Genomic DNA, 22,254 nt, shown 5'->3' on the forward strand with positions numbered 1-22,254 from the left:
GCCAGTGCATAAAGTTCTGCTTGCAACTGAATTCCACATTGTCGCAGTTGCTCAATACCTTCCTGTAGTAAGCAATAACTTCCTGTAGTAAGCTATAACAATTCCTTCAATAACTTCCTGTAGTAAGCAAAAATAAAAATCAAGAGTTGAGGCACACATGTGTGCAAAGCATTACTGGACACTGTGAAGCCTGATCTCTATAAGTGTATAATATGTACTGTGATAGTCATCGCCATCGACATGCACCTGTGCGTTGTGCGACGAAGACGAAGTACGCTGGGCTCGCCGTTGCAAGGTCCTGTCCTCACAGCTCTCCATCTGAGCTTCAATAAACGCCCTATTACAATTGGCGGAGGTGCCGGAAACGATCCCACCCAAACTGGAACTGCGAAGCCGTACACTACCCTCTACGACCGCCATGCAAGACACTTCGACGCTGCCGGCCGTTCCACCCACGATCATGTGTGCTGGCGTCGTGCGCCAGCGTGACCCTTGCCTGTTCAGCGGCACGGCCGATCAAGATGTCGACGACTGGCTGTCATCCTATGAAAGAGTAAGCACCTACAACAAGTGGGATGACTCATACAAGCTCAGTAACGTCATATTCTATCTGACGGACGTGGCGAACCTCTGGTTTCGCAACCATGAGGCTGACCTGTCATCTTGGTCGACATTTAAAAAGAATTTCGCGGAAGTGTTCGGCCGCCCGGCAGTGCGTAAGCTTCGTGCCGAACAACGTTTACACGATCGTGTTCAGCGCGCTGATGAGACCTTTACCAGCTACATAGAAGACGTCGTTGATCTCTGCAAACGAGTCGACCCGGCCATGCCGGAAGCAAACAAAATCCGCTACATCCTCGAGGGCATTTCTGAGGACGCCTTCCAGATGCTGGTAGCGAAAGATCCCACCAGCGTTAGTGAACTCGTGAAGCTTTGCCAGAGCTACGACGAGCTCCGCAAGCGGCGCGCTTCTAGGCGCCGCTCCAGTGTGTGCGACGAAGGCGTATCCGCATTAGCCCTGGGTGGTTCGCCAATTTCTGAAGGGAGCCCGCTGAATCAAAAGATCAAAGATTTTATTCGTGAAGAGGTCGCACGTCAAATCTCACTCCTTCCCCATTTTCAAGACTCGGGCCGCCTCGTTCCTGAACTGGCTCCATCTTTGGCCCCTGCTATACGCCGTGTCGTGCAAGAACACGTCGCTGATGCCTTGCCGTCCAACCCCGTGGTGCCGCCTGTGACGGCACCTCTCACGTATGCCCAAGTAACGGCTAGGCCACCACCTTCGCCCACGTCTGGCTCCTATGTGCAGGTCCCTGCCTACCGTTCACCGCCGCATGCTGAGCCTTCGTTTCAAGCCCCACCCTCAAGATTCCGCCCACATCCTATGAAACCTTGGCGTACTACGGACAACCTTCCGATTTGCTATGCCTGCGGTCGGCCGGGCCATGTTGCGCGCCTTTGTCGCCAGCGCCTCCAACCTTCACAGCCTGACATTCGATTTTACCCGTACGATACCGACTCACGCTCGCAAATGATTCCGCCCGGTTCTCAATTTGTCCCACAAGATCGCCAAACCTATACCACTCGTCGATCACATTCTCCTCGGCGCCGATCGCTTTCTCCAATGCTGCGACGTTCTACCAGCACAGTTGAGGGAAACTAACAGTCGCAGTTCCGGGGGCAAGAACTGCGCTTGTTTCGAATTCCTCAAGTCCTCCATGCCGTCCCGCTAATGTTATCAAAGTTTCTGTAGAAGGCGCCACAGTTCTCGCTCTCGTCGATACCGGTGCAGCCGTCTCCGTCATCAGTGAAGCGCTCTGCCGTCGAATTCGCAAAGTGACCACTCCGATTTCCGACTTTTCGCTCCGCACCGCCTCATCACAGCACATTCACCCCTCCGCATCTTGCACAGCCCGTGTGCTCATTCAAGACGTCTTGTACCCCATCGAGTTTATTGTTCTGCCGAACTGCTCGCATGATATCATCCTCGGATACGATTTTCTATCGACTCATCAAGCCGTTATTGACTGTGCTCGTGCACAAATTGCCTTCGCCCCCCTCTGTGATGCCCCCTTTTGTGATACCCCTCCCCGCACTGCAAAACTTCTCGTCGCCCATGACACCGACATTCCTCCGTTCTCTGCTGCCCTCGTACCACTGTCTTGTGAGTGGGTAACTCCTTTGACTGCGATTTTTACACCTTCCGAAGCCACCTCCCGTCATCCCTGCCTCCTTTTTCCGTTCGCTGTTCTCGAAATTCAAGACGGCAAGAGTGCACTTTACGCCTCGAACCCATTTTCTTGCCCAGCAGTCCTGCTCCGTGGCGAATGCATTGGACGTCTTGAAGAGCTTGATCCCAGTCATATCACCACTCTTGCTGACTCAACCCCCTCCTTCGACGCTAGTCTGTGCTCTTGCGATGTTGCGACCGCTTCGACGCCCTCCGACGTTTTCCAACATGCTATTGATGCTGATCTTCCACTTGCGCAACGTGATCAACTTGTCGCCCTCTTGCAGAACTTCGCTTCTTCATTCGACTTTCCTCAAACTGACTTGGGCCGCACGTCTGTCGTAGAGCACACCATCGACACCGGTAAAACTGCACCTTTGCGCCAGCGCCCCTATCGCGTGTCGGCTTCGGAGCGCCAAGTAATTGCTGATCATGTGGACGACATGCTCCGTCGGGGTGTCATTCGGCCATCCCACAGTCCCTGGGCGTCTCCAGTTGTGTTGGTACCTAAGAAAGATGGCTCCTTCCGGTTTTGTGTCGACTACCGCCGGCTCAACAAGATCACGCGCAAGGACGTCTATCCTCTGCCACGCATCGATGACGCACTAGACTGCTTGCAGGGCGCCGAGTTTTTCTCCTCGTTGGATTTACGATCTGGCTACTGGCAGGTGCCAATGGCTGACGCTGACCGCTCTAAAACTGCCTTCATCACACCAGATGGATTATATGAATTCAACGTCATGCCCTTTGGGCTTTGCAACGCCCCGGCCACATTTGAACGCCTCATGGACACTGTGCTTCGTGGATTCAAGTGGCGAACCTGTCTTTGCTATCTCGATGATATCGTAGTCTTTTCTACCGATTTTCAATCCCACCTGCTCCGACTGAAGGACGTTCTCACTTGTCTCGCTACCGCCGGCCTCCAACTGAATCTGAAGAAGTGCCGCTTTGCTGCTCGCCGACTAACAATTCTAGGTCATGTCGTTTCTAAGGATGGCATTCTTCCCGATCCCAGCAAACTTCGTGCAGTTGCCGAATTCCCACGCCCAAAATCACTGAAGCAGCTACGAAGTTTTATTGGCCTATGCTCCTACTTTCGCCGCTTCATCTTAAATTTCGCCTCTATTATTGCTCCTCTCATCCAGCTCCTCTCCGGTAGCTCCGACCTCTCCGCATGGACACCTGCTTGTGATGACGCCTTCAACACTTTACGCCGTCTTTTGGTTTCGCCTCCCATCCTCCGCCACTTCGACCCGAATGCGCCAACTGAGATTCACACTGACGCTAGCGGTATTGGGATAGGCGCCGTTCTCACCCAACGCAAACCTGGTATCCGAGACTATGTGGTGGCGTACGCAAGCCGCACCTTGACCAAGGCAGAGTCCAATTATTCTGTTACGGAAAGAGAATGCTTGGCCATTATTTGGGCCATCGGCAAATTCCGTCCGTATGTCTATGGCCGACCATTTTATGTGGTCACTGATCATCACGCTCTGTGCTGGCTGGCGTCCCTCAAGGACCCGTCCGGCCGCCTTGCTCGCTGGGCTCTTCGCCTCCAAGAGTATGACATTCGTGTCATATATCGCTCAGGCCTCAAGCATACTGACGCGGACGCTCTTTCGCGCTCACCGCTGCCTCCCTCTTCGTTGCCTGATGAGATCTGCGCCTACGATTTGTCTTCGCTTGCCACTATTGACATGGCCACGGAACAGCGGCGCGACCCGTGGATATCTACACTTCTGGACTTTCTTTCAAGTCACTCTCCAGGTCGTCTGTCTCGGGCGCTTGCCCGCCAAGCTCACCATTTTTCAATTCGTGACGGGATGCTCTATCGCCGCAATTATCTTCACGACGGAAGGAAGTGGCTTTTAGTCATCCCCCGTCATCTCCGCGCCGAAATTTGTGCTGCTTTCCATACTGATCCCCAGTGCGCCCACGGCGGAGTGTTGAAAACCTACACGCGCTTGCGTCTACGCTTCTTCTGGCGTGGAATGTACCGCTTTGTCCGCCATTTTGTCCGCTCCTGCCAGTCTTGCCAACGCCGAAAAACTCCTCTCAAGTCCTCTGCTTCGTTGCAGCCGTTGCCCTGTCCTGCCCGTCCGTTTGATCGTGTCGGCATAGATCTATACGGTCCCCTTCCTACAACTTCAGCTGGCAACCGCTGGATTATCGTGGCAGTGGATCATCTAACCCGCTACACTGAGACATCATCATTGCCCTCTGCTTCCGCACGCGACGTGGCTGCCTTTATTCTGAAAAACCTGGTTCTTCGCCATGGTGCCCCTCGCGAACTGCTCAGTGACCGCGGACGCGTTTTCTTATCAGACGCTCTTGAGGCTCTCCTGAAAGAATGCCGCATCATACACCGCACCGCTACCTCGTACCACCCTCAGACGAATGGACTGACAGAACGTTTTAACCGCACACTCGGTGACATGCTGGCTATGTACGTGAACACCGACCATTCCAATTGGGACCAAGTTCTACCGTTTGTTACTTACGCATATAACACCGCGACACAGGCCACTACTGGATTCTCTCCATTCTTTCTCCTTTACGGGCGCGAGCCACCCTGTACTATCGACACACTTTTTCCCTACCGCCCTGACGTTTCCGAATCTTCCCCGCTATCCGATGCCGTCACGTACGCAGAAGAATGCCGTCAGCTCGCCCGCTCTCTCACAACAGAAAATCAGTGGCAACAAAAATACCTCCGTGATACCGGCGAATCTTCGTCATATCTCCCGAACTCTCTGGTGTGGCTCTGGGTGCCCTCCACAACCCCTGGCCTTTCAAAGAAGTTTCTTGCTCGCTACCACGGGCCATATAGGGTCCTCCAGCAAACATCTGCAGTCAACTACGTAGTTGAGCCCGTCACGCCCTCTGCGGACTTGCGTCGCCGTGGTCGTGAAACAGTTCACGTGAACCGATTGAAGCCATTCTATGACCCCGCTGTGCTTTCCGCGCCATAAGTCGCCAGGATGGCTCCTTTTTTTACCCGGGGGGAAAATGTACTGTGATAGTCATCGCCATCGACATGCACCTGTGCGTTGTGCGACGAAGACGAAGTACGCTGGGCTCGCCGTTGCAAGGTCCTGTCCTCACAGCTCTCCATCTGAGCTTCAATAAACGCCCTATTACAAATATATTACAATGTCAAAAATAATCAGTACACACCAGAAATATTAAGCAACCATGTGGATATTACCAAAGGATATTAACATCACAGACTCTCTGTTACAACAGAACTACATATAATTTTTTTTTATTTGTATCAAACCTGCACTTTGTACATGTAAAATCAGCCCATAAAACAAGTCTCAACAGAGCTGTCTGAATGCACAAATCATAAAAATGGTGGAATAATAAGTATAACACTTTGTTTCCTGTAAGAAGCCAAATGGCGATTTTAGTTTGCAAAAAATGCCAGAAAATGAAAGAGGCACCATGACTTTTCTGCACAAAAGAAAATTTTATTGTGAGCAAAATATGTCTTGGCAGATACATTCCTGCCGACATGCAAGCAGCAAACTGAAAACTGTCGCATGCATGCATGCAAACCTGTACATGCAAAAGTATTTTTTTTATCACAAGTTAACTCTTTCGGGAACGCAAGAAAAAAAGGCGATTCTGAAGGGCCTTGGAAAAAAATCTTTATAAATGCAATACCTGAACTACACTGGTGTATAATATACCAAACTGCAGCATTGGCTAGTTGATGTTCGAATTCTGCAAACACAGTATTAGTTCAAATCACACGAAAAAAAATGAAAACAATCACAAGCATTTGTGATGCCTTTTCTTGTTCTTTGTTTGTGCTTGCACTAATACTTGTTTACAAAAAAAAAAAAAAAAAAACTTACCCCGGAACACGAAGTTTAGAATGTATAAAATGTGGTACAATGTCTCTTTCCTTATTTTTGAAAGTACGGCTTGTGCATGCTTAAGTTTCTCTTTTTGGTATTAACTCCTTCAGGACCGTAAAAAAAAACATGAGACTCTGAATGGTCCTGCAAAAAAAAATTGCAATAAATGAAATATTTGTGAGTCTGTTATAATGATTACTGAAATGCGGCTATTTAGACCATCGGTCAAATATGCACATTTGTTTTGTTGAACTTTATATATGGCATGAAGAAGAACATATCACTTTGCGAGTTTGCTGAAAAGAGCCCTTCAAAAGTAAAAGAAATCAACAGCAAAATAAAACACTACAATAACAATAAATCCGACCAAGCAAATTGTGCTACACCACCTCTTTTCATAGATGTGGAAATATTGCGGGCTTATCTGCAGATTTCTTTTTTTAATACTGTGCAGAAGCAGTGGTCCCTACTCTGTTTCTGCAGCGGTTGTTGTATCTTGCTTAATACGTAGTGGCTGGCTTGTTGGTTCATCACACTGAGGACTACAGTGCAGTAGCAACACCGACAAGAACAAGAGAGACAGACGCACACACAACTAATACTCTGACATACAACTAACAACTAACTAACAATCGTCGGCAAACGCGTACGCCGCGGCGCAACAGGTGGAGAGCCGTTTAGCAGCTGCGATAGTTGTGGTGGAAAAGCTTTCCGAGCCGCTGAACGTCGTCAGAAAGCCGGCGTCGAACGCTCGCACCGCCCCCCGAATGCACGAAATGCCCACTGAAAAGAGGAATTTAGTTCGAAATTTCCGCGCCCGCAGCGGCCGTTGCAGCTGGCCGATCGCCGCCATCTTAGGCTTGGTTTAAAGCTGTTTTCTTTGTGTGGCTTCTAATGAACCGTCGAGCGGTGCTGCTGTTCCTGACAAAGAGCGCCATCTCTGGCAGAAAAATAGAAACTGGGAATAAATGCAGCGGCACCGCCTAGGCTCCCATGCACGTTTTCTCCTTTCACTCTCTCGCTTCCGCGCACGTGCTGACATCTCGCGCTGCTTTGTCGCGCACCGCAATGATCCGGTTGCCATCTATGACAGAAAAGCACACACTGGGACACCGCCGGCACAGCTCGCTACCTTCACAGGGTGCACCCCCGTGCTTTCTCTCGCACGAGCACACGCTCTGAGGCGAACCCACAGGCGCATCGCGACATGCCACCTGCATTCTTTCTTGATTGGGCAACCTGACGCGTATTTTCATGAAGGATACTTAATTATTGGCCTCGAGATCAAACAGAGTCGCCACCTTGCGGCTCAGCGGCGAAACCTACTCAGTGGGGATGCGTTTTCGCGTCGCATGCCAGCCCGCAGTGATTTACGTGCATGCATGCGGCGTGTACAAGAGTGTTTTTGTTTGTTTCGCGGTTCCTGTGAGCTTTTGCTTACCTATATGCCGCTTGCAAAATAAATATGAACAGTCTATAACCCCACGCTCCATTAAAAAAAATATACTTGTCCGTATCGAGCATGTCATGCTTGGATAAGGACATAATCCATCGCGGTTTTCGGCGCTTGAGATCCTTTGACATGCAATGTCTCAAACGAAGTGGTACTGTCGTTACCACCGTGTCAAAGCAAAATAGGTTGTTGCCGTCAATAAAAGTTAATGCAAACGCTCAGAAAGCGCATATTCCTGTTTCTGTTTCGAATGCCGCAGCTACTAAAACATATGCCACCGCAGACTGCTTCATATAGCAGAATGCAGTGTGAACAGATCACTCTATGCCTACTATGCAGTCTGTATGCACGATAAAGTTGTGCGAGTTTTCTTTCTTTTTTTTTTTTTTTGCTTTTAAACCTCTGTCGCGGTGTCTCAATGGTAAGGGCGCTCGACTGCTGATTTCTAGAACGGGGGATTCTATCACAACTATTTCGAAAGGCGTTCCTCTGCTGTGGGATTTGACTGCACAATAAACAATCCCACGTCGTAAATGTGGTGCTAATAATAATAAAAAAAAAAAAACGACACCAAAATCAGCCTCTGCAATCATCCTTCACAGCTGATGCCGCTTTCATGCGTTAAACCCGGGCCAATATGCATTTCTTTTCTTTTTTTGTTGTTGTTGAAGGCTTCTGTGCATCCGTAAAAGTTTTAATGAGCACATTTTGCTTTAGAGAAATGCTCGAATGTTCGGGAAACATATTCCCTGCACCTAATTGTTACCCTAAATATTACATAATACACCTAGATCAATGTACTTTACTGGTAGCCTATTATAATCATTATAATCTTTTTTCGTCCAAGTGCTGTATTCCGAGCAAACTCGTCAATTCTGAAAAGGGGAGTAAATCAGCTTCATGCGGGCTTAAATATCAGTGTTTACTTCGGGAACAAATACATTTTTATAGTCGCATGATAAGATGACCTCCATTTCTTTCGGGATAGTTTTATATCCGGCATCTGTTTTGGAAGCAACCCTAATATTTTACTTTGCATAAGATTTAGTCACTGCTAAATAATTAGGGACAAAGAAATTTTCAGCCTGTAAAATTGCTTCCCAGAACATGACAGTGCCCATGAGCAGTTTATATCAATGTCTTCGCAGCGAGTAATTCATAGCTTGCACTTAACGTTACTGAAAATTAATCGCTGATTATTGTAAATTCTGTCAAGTGTGTAAAAGTTCTCTCGCACGGTGAAATTTATTCGCATTGCAAAACAAAATAATTACACTACTAATTCACCGTTATATATTAACATCACACACATCAGAAATTCCTTATACTTTCCTCGGTTTCAGGAAATCATTTACAGTTAGTGGCGCATGCAGTAATACACTATCACGTTCTATGAAAGTGGCCGCAAAAAGCATCTCGGCAAATTCAATCCACTCAGCGCTGTACACGTGAACAATCAGCTTTCCTGTGCAGCGAGGTTTCCTGTATAGTGTCGGCGTGATCTCACTTTTGGGGAATACTTGTGCGTGGTTGTCTGGGCCAGAGTTGATGTGCACTCAGTCTAAAGCAACTCGCCATGCAGTGCGCTGCCAGTGCTACATTTAGCCTGCGTAATCCTCGAGTCAAGTATGATATAATGAACCAGGCTTTTTCGATTCAATCTAAAGTACTGCAGGTCAGAGCACGAACCTTGTATCTGCGTGGGCTTGACACTAAATTCGCCGGTCTCACTCGCACGAGACAGGCGCAAACTGGTTAAAAGTCGATAAGAAAAACAAAGCTGTCATTAGGCAGGCCGAAGCATTAGGCGCGTGAGCGCGGTACAGCGCAAGAAACGTGCAAAGTAAATCTAGAAGACTGGTGGTTGCGTACTTTGTTTTCCTAAAATCCGCTCTTCTTCTGCTGCATTGGCGAAATATGTGGATTTTTTTCTGTAATATTGCAGAAATGCTGCAGAAGACACGTTTTCATCGCCAACAGCCCCGCCGTAGACTCGGAAGCAGACCTATGCAGCGTGCGTTTCTGCGAGCGCCGCCGGCTGCCGATCCACACTACCTGAGTGACGGTGCCGCCACCTCTAGGCCGATCTTGTGGCGAATAGGCAGGAAACTTTTTATTCCCGTCTGCACTGTAGAGCAGACGACAGATGGCGATGAGTAAATATTGATTGTGAATGTGTCCCATATTAGCTAGAACGTATGAAGTGCATCTCGAGGTAAGTCCGCTATGTAATTATATTGTCGTATATAATATTGTTACGCCGTTACAATATGTTTATAAACTGCTAAAGTATTATCAGTACTATGAAATAAAGTGGCTCGCCCGTTGACCATCGTTTTGGCCTGTAGCATGCGAACTATATACGGTTTTGTTTTTTATTATTACGACATTACTAAAGCAAATCTTGCAGTAGAAGATTAAGTATATATAGTCTGAAGGAGGTGTACACATGCGTGCTCCATGTGCTGCACGCGACATAACCGGCTCGCTGGCTCGGAAGACAGGCGAAATCCAAGCTTGCACTACATTGTATTTTATTTCAGTTCTTATTAAATGATTTTGCTTCATTTATGATAATATTTGGTTTGCACTCGCGAACCCTGTGATGCAAATGGGCTGCTCCGTGCTAGTAGTGTCAATCGAGCCATAGCTAGGATCGCTTTTGTACTGCACTACCGACATATCTCCGTTAATAATAATAATAATAATAATAATAATAATAATAATAATAATAATAATAATAATAATAATAATAATAATAATTGTTTCACTTCTTGGCTAATTTGCGGAAATCTCTAACAGCGTCTCAGCAAGGCATGTTTATTAACGCTGCCCCCACCTCCGAAAAAAAAAGGCCTCGTTCCTAGATATTTTCTTGGTCATTTTAAAAATGGAAAGGGAGCTGTGGACACTTAGGGCACATTCACACATCAGTGTCGATCGCGGACGTCGCATCTGTTGATATGGTTGCTTTCAGAGCACTCAAAAAGCAGGTAGAAAGCACAGATAATCGGCAGAACAAGACACTCAGAGAGCGAAGAGCAGGATAATCTTCCATCCTCTTCCCTTTGTATGCAAGGTGTTAAACCATTGTACTCTTTTGATGCCTCTCCAAGCCATCTTTGTCAACTGCCAATATTTCTGAGTTTACGAAGAAAGGAGGAATGGGCTCTTTTCGTTTCCATAAATAATGCGAGACTTTTCAGAATGCTGCCATGAGGTTGGAAAACAAGTCTTGGAAGAGACGCTTCCAAAGGAATCTGTAAAGTTTCACACGTGAGCCTCATCTTTGGGCGCTTCGCCTACTATTGTGGGTGCCCATGACACAATGCTACTTCCGCTTCGCATCAGCGGAAGCGTTTTTGTATTGCCAAATAACCGCCAAGCACAACTCGATCACCGCACGTGCACAGGAAGCTAGCGGAGTGTCTGCTCCGGCGACGTCCCATCATTTCACATTTTGTCACCACGCCAGGAATTTGGCATTGCCGTCGCACGGCGAAACTTTAGTATGGTGACTAGATCGGGAGGTGAGCGCATCGCACCGGCTTGCGCATGTGAAAGGCTGTCGCAGTCATTCACGCTAGCGACAGGTGGAGCGCAAGCTGCAACTTAGATCTCTCCTCCCCGCTGTTCTGCACAGGCCGAATCGCTTTTCTGTAGTTGACTGGCTGTGCGCGCCATTCTTTGACGCTGGTCCGAGCGTTTGTGCGCTATCTAGTATGATTTAATTTGTGATTTAGTTTGTGCACTGTAGCCTTAACGTGCCATAAGCGCAAACGTGGCACTGGAAAAACTCCCCAAACGCACTGCTTCGCCCCCGGTTGCACTTCAGGAGGTGGATAAAGGCGGGCTGCTGTACCAGTCTTCAGATCTTTAGGAACTGATTGCAAAGCTGGAGGACTCATTTACGCATTGTTTTAGCTTCAACAGGCTAAAACCAGACAGCACGATGGACTTGATCTTATGCTTGGCTAGGAACAGGCTGAACATGGTTGGCTGAGGCAAACACAACAAGGAGGTAATGAACACAGTTATAAAATTCTATGCTCTCACAAGGCTTCACTTTATAGCTCAAGCATAGAACAAGTGAAGGATGGGGAAAAGGCAAAAAATGCGTAACCTCAAGCTCAGGCGTGTTACATGAGGAATGTATTGTGCGATTTTCTCAATGAACATTAGTTCTCTGCCCATTGATCATTGACTGTTCTTCCTGGTGACTATATTTCCTCAGTTTTTATCCTGTAGGCTATAGTGTCACCATTTTACTCCTACTGGCAGGGATTGAGCACATGTATCTGGTACTTAAGCAAAATCCCTGCATTGACTGTTGTACTGCCACGTTCCTTGCATACTGTGTGCATACTAAAGCGAGGAAAAGGCACGCAGGTTGTCCTCGACAATCATTGTAGCATTCTTAAGGGCTTTTTTGACACAGAATAAATAGCAGATAGTCAGATACAAAAAAAGAAGTCCAATATTGAACAATGCCCTCTATCAATTAGTTCCCGTGCTCTAGTTATACGGGTACTAGCCAGGGGCTTTATTAGTAAATGAAATTTAAGCAGAGAACAAAACTAGACAGGTAAAGCATCAGAAAATGCGATACCATAAACTGACCCACATGGAAGCAGAGATAGTGGGCGTGGGAGCAGCTACGTGATGCGGCTCTTCAATTTTGTCCGTTTTTTTGCCCAGGTTACTTCCTATCTACAGCTTGGCGCCCAGTGTACTTCGGATGCGTGGAATTGCAGTGACGCGCCTGTGCGTTTCGTCGGCCTTCACGATGAAAATTTTGACCAACACTGGCAACCCTGCTGGATAACCTCTCCGTGGATCAAGGCGTCCGGATCGACTATGCCATCAACACCCGTCGTCGATAAGAACTGCTGGCGTGCTCCGGAACTGTTCAGTGGGCGTGGGAGCAGCTACGTGATGCGGCTCTTCAATTTTGTCCGTTTTTTTGCCCAGGTTACTTCCTATCTACAGCTTGGCGCCCAGTGTACTTCGGATGCGTGGAATTGCAGTGACGCGCCTGTGCGTTTCGTCGGCCTTCACGATGAAAATTTTGACCAACACTGGCAACCCTGCTGGATAACCTCTCCGTGGATCAAGGCGTCCGGATCGACTATGCCATCAACACCCGTCGTCGATAAGAACTGCTGGCGTGCTCCGGAACTGTTCAGTGGGCGTGGGAGCAGCTACGTGATGCGGCTCTTCAATTTTGTCCGTTTTTTTGCCCAGGTCAGTAACGACTCTTGTCTATACGCTAGTAAATCGGACAATGCCTGTTTGTTGCTGTTCCCACGCCCGGGAATACTTTTGTCTTTGCTACGCGAGTGTGTGATGGTTGTTAAAGAGTTGCTTTTGCTGTCTGGTGACGTGGAAGAAAACCCAGGACCCGGACGCAATACGCGTTCCCAAGAACCAGGAGCTAATGACGATACACAGCAGAAACAGTTAAGTGATCTGTTTTCATTGCTACAAGATATGAATACTCGAACCGCCAAAATGGAGAAAGACCAAGTTGACTTAATCAGTACTGTAAATGAAATCAAGAAGAGCCAGGAGGCTATTCAGAATCATCTATCAGATATTGACAGAAGGCTAACTGTAGTCGAAGGCAAAGCTGCCGCTAGTGAATCTTTGCAGAAGGAATGTCAACGACTGCAAAGTTTTGCTGATAACCTAGCTTGCGAAAATTTGAAACTGAGGGCTAGTCAGGCAGAGCTCGAAGATAGGCAGCGCCGTGATAATCTTCTGTTTTTTGGCCTTTCTGACAGCGATTCTGAGTCCTGGGATGACACTGAAGTAAAGCTTCTGAATGTACTTTCATCCGCCTTGAACTTGACACCATCGGAGCTATCAATTGAACGGGCTCATAGACTTGGTAATTTTTCTGAGGATAAAAGCAGGCCGGTTATTGTGAAGTTCTCATCTTTTAAAACTAGACAAAAAATTCTCTCTTCAAGTTCTAAACTGAAAGATAAAGACATTAAGGTAAGCGAAGATTATTCTCTCATGACTCGGCAGGCACGGAAAAAACTCGTAGAATTTGGTATCGCTCAAAAGTCTAAATTCAAACTGCGCTATAATAAGCTTTACATGAACGGCAAGTGTTACTGTTACGACCAGCTTAATGACAGCGTTTCTGAAGTTCGCAGTACTACAAGCTTTTCACCGGAAACTACTGTACAATAACGATGCGTGAGGGGTAGTGGGCGCTCCTCGGTGTCTGAGCGTTCATTATCGTTCCTTTACACAAATATTAGAAGTGTCGTGCCTAAACGTGATGAGCTATGTGCGACTATCGATGCATGCGATGCTGATATTGTTTGCCTTACTGAAACGTGGCTTTCAGCAAAAGTTGATAGCTCTGAAATCTTTCATTGCAATAAGCATTTTACCACTTATCGGTGTGATAGGGGTGACAGAAATGGTGGTGGCGTTTTGATAGCTGTTGCCGACACACTTTTTTCTTCTCCTGTTCATGTCGTCACCAGTTTAGAACTTATCTGGGTTGAACTGCGCACGCGCTTTAAAAAACTGATCTTGGGAGTTTGCTATCGCCCTCCCTCGTACAGTGCCACGTTTGTTGAAGAACTTCATGATGCTATTTGCGCCATTACCGTTCGTTTTCCAAACGTTCCTACTGTTTTGGTAGGTGACTTCAATTTTCCAACTATATTTTGGTCCAATGAACGTTCTTATGTTGATCCTTTTTCTACAGAGTGCGATGGTTTTTTGCGCATGTGTGCCGACTTTAATTTCTCCCAACTTGTTACCCAGCCTACCCGTGTTACATCTTCTTCGTCAAACTTGTTAGACCTTGTTCTCACCACGTCGCCTGATATCGTTGCTCCAATATCTTGTTTGCCAGGTTTAAGTGATCATTACATTCTCCATTTTTCAGTAAATGTCGCGATACCACACCGATATAACACTTCTAAATATATCCGTGACTACCAAAAGGCAAACTTTGATGCAATTAATCGTGAACTCGCTGCTTTTATCGATGAATACTTGCCCTCTTTTCATGACCGCCCAATTGAAATTAACTGGACCCTTTATAAGGATAAAATATCCTCCCTGACTAATTCTTACGTTCCGCTGCGAAAAATATTAACTAACAACTGTTCGCCCTGGTATAATTCTTCACTAAAACGGCTATCAAACAAAAAGAAACGTCTGTTTCGCTCCGCCAAAGTGTCTAATTCTATGCCCCGATGGGACGCTTACTATTCTGCTGCATCTGCATACAAATCGGCACTAAAACAAGCTAAGGAGTCATTTTTTAGTCATACTCTTCCATCGATGCTAATAAATAACCCAAAACAATTTTGGAACGTGGTTAAGAAAACTGACCCATCTACAATCAATCTGAAAACTACAGATGAACAATTAATTCCTAGTGAAATGTGTGCTGATGTTCTTAATGATGTGTTTACTGCTTCTTTTACGAACAATTTAATTACCGAAATTCCTCATTACCCACCGCGTGACTTCTTTGTTATGGACCCCGTTATAATGGATCCTGTGGGCGTAGAAAAAATAATTGAACAACTGAAGATGTCATCATCATGCGGAGTGGACAACATTAACTCAAAATTTTTGAAAAATACTAAAGTGTATAGTGCCATTATTTTTGCCGAACTGTTTAAACAATCTCTTGAGTGTAGCTGTGTTCCTAGCGACTGGAAGGTGGGCAAGGTGGTTCCCCTGCACAAGTCTGGGGACAAACATTCTCCTAATAACTACCGACCCATTTCACTTACTAGCATCCCATGTAAGATCATGGAACATGTCATCTGCTCTCATCTCGCCAATTTTCTTGAATCAAATTCTTTCTTCAGTCATTCCCAACACGGGTTTCGTAAAACATTCTCATGCGAGACTCAGCTTCTATGCTTTTCACAAGACCTTCATTTCATTCTTGACCGGGGTTCCATAGCAGACTGTATATTCCTCGATTTCTCCAAAGCTTTCGATAAAGTTTCTCACCAATTACTACTTTTCAAATTAAGTAACCTCAAACTCGACCCTAACATCGTTTCGTGGCTTCAGTCTTTTCTCACTAACCGTTCTCAATACGTGACAGCAAATAAATCGAACTCTCGTTCCTCTCCAGTGGGCTCAGGCGTTCCCCAGGGCTCCGTACTTGGGCCCCTACTTTTTCTAATTTATATTAATGATTTGCCTAACAGCATTGCTTCTTCTGTGTGTCTCTTTGCTGACGATTGTGTTATTTACCGTGAAATTAACAGTGACTCTGACATTTCTGTTCTTCAGTCTGATATTAACCAAGTTTCAGAGTGGTGTAAATTATGGCAAATGGAGCTTAACATTAACAAGTGCAAACATATGCGTATTTCTCGTCGTAACAATGAAGTAGCTAATTACAACCTCAATAATACTCCTCTTGAAACTGTGTCTTCGTATAAATACCTTGGTGTGCACATAACTTCCAATCTTTCTTGGAATCTGCATGTGGAATCTATTACTAACAATGCTAACCGCATGTTGGGGTACCTGCGCCGAAACTTTAACCTTTCTTCTAGTTCAATAAAATTGCTTCTTTATAAAACCCTTGTTCGTCCTAAATTGGAATATGCAGCCTCTGTCTGGGACCCTGGCCTTGCATCTCTAGAATCTGAAATCGAATCTGTTCAAAACCGCGCGTCACGTTTTATACTTTCCAACTATCACCGTAACTCCAGTGTTACCGTTATGAAAACAACATTATCATTACCACCGCTTTCACTACGCAGAAAAATTTCTCGCTTATTCCTATTTCACAAAATCTATTACCACAATCCTGTCCTTAAGAGCCGGCTACTAACTACCCCCACATATGTTTCAGGTCGCATTGATCATCTTCACAAAGTAGGTGTTCCGTCATGTCGTACTAAACACGCCTCTTATTCTTTTGTTCCAAACACTTCTGTCAGTTGGAACCACCTTCCTAGGCACATTGCTGATATTACGGACCCAAATTCTTTTAAGACTGCCGTATGTAATCTATATTTATAGATGGTAGTCAATTCTTTTTGTTCGTTTTCGGTGACATTGTTGACTGTCGGAAATGTTTTTTTGCCTCAACTGCTTTTCCGCTTTTTTTTTTTGCGCCAATCCTCTTTTTTTTATCACTTTTCGCCGTGTTATTGTTTCTCCTATGTTGTTTTATGCTGCACTGTACCCTGTACCAATGTATCTTTCCCACTCCCCTCTTTAATGCCTTCGGGCCCTGAGGGTATATGAATAAATAAATAAATAAATATAGTAAGGACATATAAAAAACAAACGACACATCAGCTAAATAAACAGGCCATTGAATAATGTAACACAGTGGGTCAGGAAAGGTGGCAGAAGTAGGAGGTAAAGGTTGCACAGGGAAAAAAAAAATATGTGTCGCCTAACTACCTGGGAGCGGAAAGCACACTGCGCCGTGAAAAGAGCGACCGCATATATGTGAACAAAGGGTTGGAACTTTCGTGCGGCATGGCAAACGCATGAGAGCAGGCAGAGACAAAGAAAAATGGAGATATAAGAAAGGTAAAAAAAAAAGAAAAAGAAAAAGGAAGCAACCAAGCTTAAGAACCAATAAAGGACTGGGAAGAGGAAGCCAGTGCACAAACAGCTAGGCTACAAGCGGGGTGTGCTATCGAACGCGTATAAAGATATAAGCACCGAAATTTAGAAGTCAACAACTTTGGTTAAACTGTACACTAATCTAAGAACAAACGTTTTTTCTTTCAATAAGCTATAATTTCTTGTAACGGGTAGCTTTAAATATCCATACAGAGGTGCAACGAGCATTACAGTGAGGTTTATGAAAAACATTGTGATGATGATGATGTTTTTTCATAAACCTCACTGTAATGCTCGTTTTTACGGACATGATGATGATGATCGACCCCGAACGCGGCGGCTGCGTTTCGATGCAGGCGAAACGAAGGAAAATGGTTCTACTTAGGTTGAGGACAACGCAGAGGGCTATGGATAGAAAAATGGTAGAGGCAACATTAGTAGATATGAAGCGTACAGAATGGGTTAGAGATTAACTAAAGTTACTAACAATCTAAAGGAAATAAGGAAGAAGAAATGGGCATGGGCAGGACATGTATTGCAAAGAGAGGTTTACCGATGGTCGCTTAGGGTAACAAAGTTAATTCGAAGGGACGAATTTAGAAGTCAACAACTTTGGTTAAACTGTACACTAATCTAAGAACAAACGTTTTTTCTTTCAATAAGCTATAATTTCTTGTAACGGGTAGCTTTAAATATCCATGCAGAGGAGCATGACGTGTTATGTGAGTACACGCTGTTGTCACACGCATGGCGTGCTAATTTTTAGTTCTGCTCTTAGGCTGTATCACATCACTTGTTTGCCCTTAGCGGTTGGGTTTGCCCACATACTTGTCCGCTACAGAAATAAAATCTTGCATGGTGTCCTGCATGCTTTTTTTTTTTTTTTTAATGAAACCCAGGCTCACAGCCGAGAGAATACCAGCACCTTATTCATGTATGAGCATCTCCTGATCATTCACGGGCAAAAATAGCTCACAGTAAAAGTTGTTGACAAGAGCTTACTATTCATCAAAGTTTTCAGGTGCAGGCTTGGGCGTCTACATCTACGTAAAGTGCTCAGCTTGTTATCCTCCAGTTTAAATTGACTTGTTATCTATGCTGATTGAATAACTATTTATGTTTGTGTGATGTGCAAGCATTACAGAGTCAAACACATGCCCTTCGACGCAAAAGCAACACACAATCGGCAAAACTACCTCGCTCGCAAAGCGTGCTAGCAGTGTGAACGCCAGGCGAGCGCGATCTAAGCGTCGACGACAGCGCCACCGCTGCAAGCATGATAGCTTACTACACTCCACGGTGGCCGATGCTCTCACCTCCCCATCTAGCCACCATAACTTTAGCTTGAGTTCCCTAATTCCGCCATCTCAAAATGGCTTCGCGCACGCGCGCACACACACCCACAAAAAAAAAACCTACATGATTAACATACTTGCTGTGCGCCAGCTTAAAAGGAAAATGCACTGCTGAATATACTGTTACATGGTGGCATGACAAGCGATGGAGCATGGCGACACAACAGAAACAGAACGACGTGATGACATGACGATGAAATATGCTTTAATGGCCAGCGGGCCTAGCGCGAGCACTGCGCCCCGCGCCACTGCCCGCTTCGTCATCTTCGTAGCATTACCCGGGGCCACCGAGCGATCGTCTCGATCGATTGCTAAAAATCCAATGCATGAGGTGACGATGAACACAGACACAGGATTGGGACATGAAACACTGGACACCACAATGAATGTGAAGATGGGAAGAATGCTTGCACCGGAGCATCAAGTCCAATCTTCCCTGTTTGCCGAAGGCCAAGGCTCATGGACACACCGAACAGCTTGGGTGGGGGTGCTGTCTTCGCTCGAGTGGTCGCGAGGTCGCATTGTCGTGGGGTCGGTCGGGTCGGCTTGGGACTCTTCCTGGTCATCGTGTGTTGTGGTCAAGGCTGGGGACGGGGCTGAGGAGAGCGGCTGGTCGGGTCTGAGCACAAAGGGCTGGGGCAAAGCTGGGCGGCGAACTCCACGGGCTCTCGGCCGATGGACCCGGCGTACGGTTGGCTTCGACGGTGCAAGGCGAGGATGGGGATGAACCGCACCTCCAACCAAATGTTACGTGGTGGCATGACAAGCGATGGAACACAGCGACACAACAGAAACAGAATGACGTGATGACATATAATGACATTGCTTCCGACATATTGATTAAAATACGCCTGTTTGCCGATGATTGTATACTTTATCACGAGATTTTCAGCCAGAATGATCAGGTACTGTTAAATACGTCTTTGAGTAAAATTCAGGTCTGGTGAAAAACTTGGCAAATGTGCATAAACTACAAGAAACCAGTAGCTATGACTGCGACGTGAAAAGTCAATCTGCTGAAGTTCTGCTACAACATCGATAACAACACATTATCTCGGGTAAATAATTGCAAATATCTAGGAGTTATAATCACGTTAGATTTAAACTGGAATGACCACATAACGTACACTGTAAATAAAGCTATGAGGCAACTTGGATATTTGAGGAGAACCTTTATAAATCCCCAGCAGAAATCAGACTTCTTGCCTACAAATCTTTCATTAGATCGGTTTTAGAATATGCGGCAGTTGTTTGGGATCTGCACACAAAGATCAATGTCACCAAACTTGAAAATGTCCAGTGTAAATGTGTCAGGTTCATATACAATTGTTATAGCTGGAAAATGTCTTCAGCAGCACTTTTGCAAACAGCTAATTTAGAAACCCTGCAGGCAAGACGATGCCAAGAAAATGTTTTATTTGGTCTACCACAACCAGCTTGGCATAGATAAAAATGCATACTTTCATTCAGTTACCCAACGACAAACCCGTTCTTTTCATTCTAAGAAAATGAGCGATTTTTTGTGCAGAATAAATGTGCTCAGAACCTCATATTTTCTTAAAACTATCCGTACTTGGAACGACCTACCTGCAAATGTGATTGAGTGTTCGACATTGTCTTCTTTATTGAGTGCATTCCATGATAGATAGCGGTGTTTCACATTGTCATATCATGGTGTTTACACCACTTTTTTCGTTCTTTATGCTCTGTGCGAGTGATATACCTTTTTTCGTTGTCGTCATTCGCAAGACTGAATGTACTATATATTCTCGTGAATTGTATTCTTCTGTACCCCCCACTCCTGCCTAAAGCCTGAAAGTATGCAATAAATAAATAAATGACGATAAAATATGCTTTAATGGCCAGCAGGCCTAGCGCGAGCACTCCGCCCCGCGCCACTGCCCGCTTCGTCATCTTTGTAGCAATATTGTGCCATTTTCCCTGACATTTCCCCCGATTTTTCCCGGTGCATGAAATTTCCCTGACAATTCCTGGTTTTCCCGGTTTCTAGACACCCTGTAATGCCACTCTAGATGTCCTGAAGATCAGATTAGAAAAACCTGCTAAAGAAAAAAAAAAGGCATGGATTGAACCACTTTACTCCTGACACTTCTAGAGCATGTGCAATTTCAACACCAAGTCTAACTTTAAAGGTATTATATGAAGTGTAAACAACCAAAACATTACAAGACCAGCACTTCTATATTTATAATTATGCGAGCCACATATAAGAAGCAAAACATCAACAGCCTGTTCAACAAGCACTGCTGATGATGGTTTTAGATAATCATCAGCACTGAAAAGTAGTGCACAGTATTGCGTTTGTGCCGTGTAAACAAAGAAGCACAGTTTCACTACAGTGTGCATGATTCTGACGTCAAAGTGGTGAGGAACAAGTGAAATAGCCTTCTGCTTTGATACGAACACGAATCTGAAGCTTCACACTGCCGAGTTAATACATCACCACTGCGACTAGGGCAGGGCTTAAAATAAAGGGAAAGTAATCTAGAAAAGCAAACCAGAAATGTAGAGAGAGGAACAAAACCCACTTCTCCCAGGGCATTCTCGACACAGACAGGCTGTGGTGAGCAATTTTCCAAGCATTGCTGTCAGATGCCCAGCACTTTCTGATCGAAGGGTAGCCAGCCATAGCATTGCTTTGAGACACAGAAGCATTTCTTTCTGCCCCCTGTAGAGGAGGAACCAGAACCATCAGAATAATCATACGTCAGCTCCTCCCCAGCACAAATGTCTCTTCTCGCAAACAATGCAAGTTCGGGCACAACACACTCTGTCCTGACAGGTACCATAACCAGGTTGGGGTCGCAGGAGTGATTTAGGAATCGCCCAACGCCGCCAACCTGGCTAGGATCCACGACAAGAGTCACAGCACCACCTTCACGAAGCACCATCACGTAGCTGGAGTCAGCAGGGTCCAGCTCTGCCACTCTCTGGCGTGCTACATCGAGGCTGATGACTTCTCCGGCGTACGAGCAGACATACCCACCTTGAAGGACAGGGTCCAGGGCCCGTACTCCAAACCCCTTTTCCTGAGTCTTGAACACTTGCAGTCGGCAATGCAACCCTCGCTGGACAATTCGATTAGGGCAGGCCGCGTTGCAAGGGCACGTTGGCGAGCACTCAACGGTGGCTACACTGGGGGCCGGGCTACGTGACACTGCCTGTCGACAACGTACCATGCATGGGCACTGCGCACCACAAGCCGTCTCGCAGATGCAGCCAGTAAACACTTCGCTAAATGCCTGCTCATCCGATCCGGGGCCCGGCACATTCGTGGTGGTGTACTACGGCGCAGAACAAGAGGGTTCATACGTCAGATATCATAGCCTCGCGACACATTAGGTCCAGCGCACGAGTTCTATTAGGACTAAAAATCTAAGTTGAAATTGAAAGTTCTTGTGACACTAGCATGTCTGACAGACATCGTCAAATTACAGGTGTTAAAATCGATTCGGCGATAGTGACAGTTTTTCAATAGTAAAAGGTAGATGCAACGGAGGCATATTATTTACAACCTTTAGGCACGAATGGAAAAATGTTTTGTTTGATTTGGGAGTTTAACATCCCAAAGCAACATCGGTATGACTAGGGTACCCACCCTTGCAGGACTGTTCTACTAAGCTATTGTCTGGCATCCCGCAAGAGATTTTAAAATATTCAGAAATGTCCCACATTAAACGCTTATTACTGCTAGATAGAAAAGAAACATCGAGTTTGTGTTAAGTACGTCGACTTCACAGA

The 22,254-nt window shown here is 45.9% G+C and overlaps 1 protein-coding gene across 5 annotated transcripts in view; it reads right to left on the bottom strand.

Annotated features, from left to right (window-relative positions):
* Positions 1-22,254, bottom strand: part of LOC146210003 (transmembrane protein 43-like) — a 124,839-nt gene that overhangs the window by 101,711 nt on the left and 874 nt on the right. Inside the window, exon 2 of one of the 5 annotated variants that reach the window (XM_084606127.1) lies at positions 6,094-6,240. The exons of the other annotated variants lie outside the window; for them this stretch is intronic. The gene's annotated coding sequence lies outside the window, so the exon portion shown is untranslated. The remainder of the gene's footprint in view (positions 1-6,093; positions 6,241-22,254) is intronic. 5 annotated transcript variants of the gene reach the window in all.

Source organism: Amblyomma maculatum, chromosome 1, assembly GCF_055883805.1.
Source record: "Amblyomma maculatum isolate TAMU_Amacu chromosome 1, ASM5588380v1, whole genome shotgun sequence".
Classification (NCBI taxonomy): Eukaryota; Metazoa; Arthropoda; class Arachnida; order Ixodida; family Ixodidae; genus Amblyomma; species Amblyomma maculatum.